The sequence below is a fragment of the Ahaetulla prasina genome, chromosome 5 (genome assembly GCF_028640845.1).
Source record: "Ahaetulla prasina isolate Xishuangbanna chromosome 5, ASM2864084v1, whole genome shotgun sequence".
Lineage (NCBI taxonomy): Eukaryota > Metazoa > Chordata > Lepidosauria > Squamata > Colubridae > Ahaetulla > Ahaetulla prasina.
Window position 1 is genome coordinate 139,392,730 of NC_080543.1, and position 6,000 is coordinate 139,398,729.

A 6,000-nucleotide genomic window follows, 5' to 3' on the forward strand; every position below is an offset into this window, starting at 1 on the left:
CTCTGTTACAAAAGTCATATTTTCTGCAATCAAGATTGAAGCGGTTTGTCAGGCCTGGAAACCATATTAAACTTTAGGTTTCCAGACGCTGCCACATTTTTATCTTGAGGGGAGGAGGGGGGGTTGAGGGGTATGGTAACATCTGAGGGTAGAACAAGAAGCAATGGGTGGAAACTGATCAAGGAAAGAAGCAACTTAGAACTAAGGAGAAATTTCCTGACAGTTAGAACAATTAATCAGTGGAACGACTTGCCTGCAGAAGTTGTGAATGCTCCAACACTGGAAATTTTTAAGAAAATGTTGGATAACCATCTGACTGAGATGGTGTAGGGTTTCCTGCCTGGGCAGGGGGTTGGACTAGAAGGCCTCCAAGGTCCCTTCCAACTCTGATGTTATGTTATGTTATGTTATGTTAAGGTCGGATGGTGTTCACATCTGCAGGAAGAGTGGCAAGAAGTTACTCGAATGAACTGGAAGAACGTGGGACCGTGTGATCATCAGAGGGGTCAGGGGGGTGGGACTATTGGGGTTTGTATAATTGGGGAAACGAATCCGGAGCTTCAGTTTTGGGAATTGCACTCATCGTGTGCCAGTCTCCTCATGCTAGTAAAGGACTCTGAGAAAAAGAAAAAATGCCTCTGAGTCTCTTTTACGCAGAAGAGGTATTTCTGGAACCTTGACATTTAACATTAACATTAACGTTAACATTAACGGTTAACATTACGTTTGAATCTATTGTTTGCTCTTGTATTGTTGCGATTGAAGCTGAAGTAGTCTTTAACAGGGAGGACATTGCAATAGATGATTCTGTGTGTTAAACACAGGTCTTGTCAGAGTTGGCGGAGTTCTAAATTTTCTAATCCCAGGATTTCTAGTCTGGAGGTATAAGGTATTTTGTTGTTTACAGAGGAGCAGAGAACTCTTCTTGTAAAATATTTCTGGACTCGTTCAATTGTATTAATGTCAGAGATGTGGTATGGGTTCCAGACAGGTGAGCTGTATTCAAGAATAGGTCTTGCAAATGTTTTGTATGCTCTGGTTAATAGTGTAGAGTTTTTGGAAAAGAAGCTATGCAAAATTAGGTTTACAACTCTTAGAGCCTTTTTTGCTATGTAGTTGCAGTGGGCTTTGGCAGTTAGATCATTTGATATGAAAACTCCAAGGTCTTTTACAGGGTGGAGGTCATCTGTAAGGTAATGTCCATCAAGCTTGTAATTAGTGTTTGGGTTCTTTTTTCCAATATGTAAGACTGAGCATTTGCTGGTTGAGATTTGGAGTTGCCAAGTTTTAGACCAATCGGATAAAAAGTCAAGGTCTTTTTGAAGGGTAGTAGTATTGTTGGTGGTGTTAAATAGTTTGACATCTTCAGCAAAGAGAACACAATAACTTGAGATATGGTCACAGAGATCATTTATGTATAGTATGAAGAGTGTTGGTCCAAGAACGCTGCCTTGAGGAATGCCACTTTTGACAGGAACAGGATTTGATAGAGCATTGCCAATTTTGACCTCTTGTTGTCTGTTTGATAGGAAAACAGTTATCCAATTGTGAAAAGGTCCTGAAATGCCATAGGATTTTAGTTTTAGGAAAAGTTTATCATGTACTACTGAGTCAAAAGCTTTGCAGAAGTCTATGTAGATTGCATCTATTGCTTTGCCTTGATCAAGATTAGTAGTCCATATGTTTTTGCAGTGGAGAAGTTGTAAGTTACATGATAATTTTTTCCTGAAACCAAATTGTTTATTAGAGAGTAGATTGTTAGTTTCTAGGTGGAGGGTAATGGATTGGTTGATGATAGATTCCATTACTTTGCAGGTGACGCAGCATAGAGAGTTTGGCCTGTAATTTTCAACTAGGCTGGGATCTCCTTTTTTGAAGATAGGGATGACTGTGGCTATGGACCAAAGTTTGGGAAGGGAACCAGTCGTGAAATCTTTATCAAAGTTAATGCTTAGGGGTTCTGCTATATTAGTGGAAAGTTTTGCTTTGACTTGGGGAGGGCAGGGGAGGCCCCTTAGCTGAGGAGGGGGACAAGATCAAGTCAAGTGGCAGATGAGGGCAGCTCTAGGTCCCCACCCCCAGTTCAGAGCCCCGACCCCTGCTTTGCTCCCAGGCTCCATTAAAGCCCAGACCGGGCAGGTGGCCCCTCTCCCACTTCCGGCCAAGCTCTGGGATGACTGGCTCCGTCTCTAAGTGGGACCAGGTCTCCTGGCTCCGGCCACAGGAATTCCTGACCCTCCAGAGCTTTTGAACCCCACATCCCAGCAAAAATGCTGGACAGCTGTATTTTTAAATAGCCTTAAATAGACTAGGATGGTGGAGGGAGAGAGGCTCCTCTAGGACAGCTCAGCAATTGGTGAAGTTGCTGAGTTGTGCTGCTTCTGCCCATCCTTGTGCTACCATTGGAAAAGAACGGACGGGTGCTGAGATGGGCAGCTCCATTCAGCTGCTCCCAGTCAGGCCCTTATTGTTAATGTTGTGTGTCCCACAGTTTAGAGAGTTCAGCCTTTGACACCTTTTACTGCTAAATGTGGCCTGTTCTTCCACATTAAATTTTACCACCATCTGCAAACATTCTCAATCACATCAGTATGAGCAGTTACAAGTGTGTGTGTGTGTGTGTGTGTGTGTGTGGGCACACTGTGGGAGACAGGAGGTATCCCTGGCATAAAAACTACTCTGTTGTGCAACTGTCTAATAGGTTCATTAGGCGTGGGAGCCATTTTGAGGTCGATGTAAGTGTATTTATTTATTCATTTATTAGATATCTGTAATAATAGTCTCCTTAGGGCTGCCTCTATTAACTTACAGCAAGCTAGTATCTCATGAAACATGATTCAGAATTCACCCAGTTAAATGTGGAGTTTATTTTACATGTTGATCTTGATATAGTTTTCCCACATTATATATTGAATGAATTATACACATTCAAAATGTGTATAATTATACTATTTGTAGCATAATAGCCCATACCATAAGAGCAAGGATAGGATTCAGTAAAAAACCTAACAATAAATTGGTCCTGTCCTCTCAGATTGTTGATCCTAACCATTTATTATGGACTAGCTGAATACCCATGCTCCACTACTAAACTATGTGATCGGGCTTGATAAATCGAGACTTAGTTTGAAAATTAATGAGTAGTTACGATTGGCCTCTCCCCTCTCCTTCTCTCCCTCAGGCTAGCCCCACAGAAGCCTCTCCTCTCCCCTTCTCTCCCTCAGGTTGGCCCACAGAAGCCTCTCCTGTCCTCTCGTCTCCGCTTCTCTCCCTCAAGCTGGCCCCATAGATCCTCTCCTCTTCTCTTCCTCAGGTTGGCCCACAGAAGCCTCTCTTATCCTACCCCCTTCTCTCCCTCAGGCTGGCCCTGTAGACCCTATCTTCTCCCCTTTTCTCCCTCAGGCTTTCTAGCCCCTTCTCTCCATGAGGCTTGCCCCACAGAAGCCTGTCCTATTCTATCCCATTCTCTCCAGAGTTATTTTCAAGTTGGGAGGGGCAGTAGAACGTCTAACTAATTAGCATGAGAGTGTTATAATAATATAGGAAATACTAATGCTCTGATGGTCATTTCGAAAAATCCTTTCTTAGTGAGGTCCTAGAAGCCAAGAGGAACATATATGGCAAATTTCACGTTTGTAGGCTTTACAGTTCTGCAGATTTTGTGATCAATGCGTGAGTTGTTTTTGCTTTTATATATATAGATAAAATAAAAATAATGCAAAAAATGGCTGGGTATTTTTGTGCATATAAAGGCCAGCCTGAGGGAGAAGAGAAGGTGGGGAGGCAGAGAACCTTTCAGCATTTAGGAGGCTGTTACATTTTATGTAACATTTTGCCAGTAAAATCACATTCTGAAGGGTTTGTATCCTCACGGATTGCGTGATAGCTGAGTTGGTGTCTCACAATACCATACCTGATTATTCTCGTACAGGCAGCCCCGGACTGCTTCAAGATGCCTCAAGGCTTTGGGGACACCAAATTCTGGGCTTACAAGAAAGATGTCCAGGATCATCTCTGGACTGAGGCAACTAGCTCTATATAGGTAAAGTAGCCTCCCCAGCAAAGTCCCACAGATGTTAAACAAGAGGGAGGCAAATGGCTGTGCCTCAGCTAAGAGAAGCCCCATCTCTGAGAGGTGGAGCTGTTAAGATGCACCTCCGACATCTTTTATATTCTCCTGCAAGAAAGGAAGGCCAATCCAACCGCTAGAAATCTCAACAGGGCCACATTTGCTATCTCCTTCCTGGGAAAGGCCATTCATCACAGGGCCAAAACTGTGTCTGTGCAAAATGTGGGTGTAAAAATTAGTAGAAAGATTCAAGATAATCTATGTTATCGAAATGTTACGTGTTGTTGCACCCCCATCTTCACCAGCTTGTCTAAATCTGGAATAGTGGAACACCAATCGACAGTTGTTAACATTGGCCGGATGGTAATGGCTTCTTAAATCACGTAGGAGGCCACAGGAGCTGCATTCAAAGAAATGTTTCTTGTCATTTGCTAAAAACAGGAGGAATCCGTTCTGTCCAGTATTCTAAGAGGTGGTCTTCCCCAAGGGCCAACAACCTGTAAGGAGTTCAGCAGGCACAGGAAGTCTTTAAATCCAATCCATAAATAAGTTGTCCAAGGTAAACAAGTGAAACAAGGTACCCCCATTCAGACAGCATGATTTGTAAAACAGAACGCTAAATCAATATGAATATTGCATAACGTGTGAGTCAAAGGTAGCTAGAGCTGAGCTCATAGCTACGGAAGCCATGAATTCAGAGAATCGCTCCGGAGGAGAAGATTCCCCAGAACTAGAAGTCTGACATCAACTCAACATGTCAGCTCAGGCAGGAAGATGGTTAGTCAATGCACTGGCAGCCTCCAACACAAGCTCTAATTTGCTCCCATCAACACCTGGGATTCAAAAGGATCCAGCTGTTGAGGAGACTGGGAAAGTGGAAAGGCCGGGAATTAAAATTGTGATGAATTATTATTATTATTATTATTATTATTATTATTATTATTATTATTATTATTATTATTATTATTATTATTATTATTATTTATTCAATTTTTATACCGCCCTTCTCACGAAGGACTCAGGGCGGTGTACAGCCAAAAGTAAAAAACAGACAATACAATATACAATTTAAGATACAAATTAAAAAACTTATTTTATAATTGGCCTAAAAAACTTTAAAATATAAAAAACTAAAACCCCATTAAAATTAATAATAGAAAATTTACAATCGATAAAATTTAAGCCAGCCCCGCGCGAATGAAAAGATGTGTCTTCAGTTCGTGGCGGAAGGTCCGAAGGTCAGGTATTTGGCGTAAACCCGGGGGAAGCTCGTTCCAGAATGTGGGAGCCCCCACAGAGAAGGACCTTCCCCTGGGGGCTGCCAGCCGACATTGCTTGGCGGACGGCACCCTGAGAAGTCCCTCTCTGTGAGAGCGTACGGGTCGGTGGGAGGCATGCGGTAACAGCAGGCGGTCCCGTAAGTACCCAGGCCCTAAGCCATGGAGCGCTTTAAAGGTCATAACCAAAACCTTAAAGTGCACTCGAAAGGCCACAGGCAGCCAGTGCAGTCTGCGCAGGAGCGGTGTTACGTGGGAGCTGCGCGAAGCTCCCTCTATCACCCGCGCAGCTGCATTCTGGACTAACTGAAGCCTCCGAATGCACCTCAAAGGGAGCCCCATGTAGAGAGCATTACAATAATCCAAGCGAGAGGTAACGAGCGCGTGAGTGACTGTGCACAAGGCATCCCGATCAAGGAAGGGGCGCAACTGCCGAACCAGGCGAACCTGGTGGAAGGCCCCCCTGGAGACGGCCGTCAAATGATCTTCAAACGACAGCCGTTCATCCAGGAGGACACCTAAGTTGCGCACCCTATCCTTTGGGGCCAGTAACTCGCCTCCAACAGTCAGCCGCGGCTGCAGCTGACTGAACCGAGATGCCGGCATCCACAGCCACTCCGTCTTGGAGGGATTGAGCTTGAGCCTGTTTCTCCC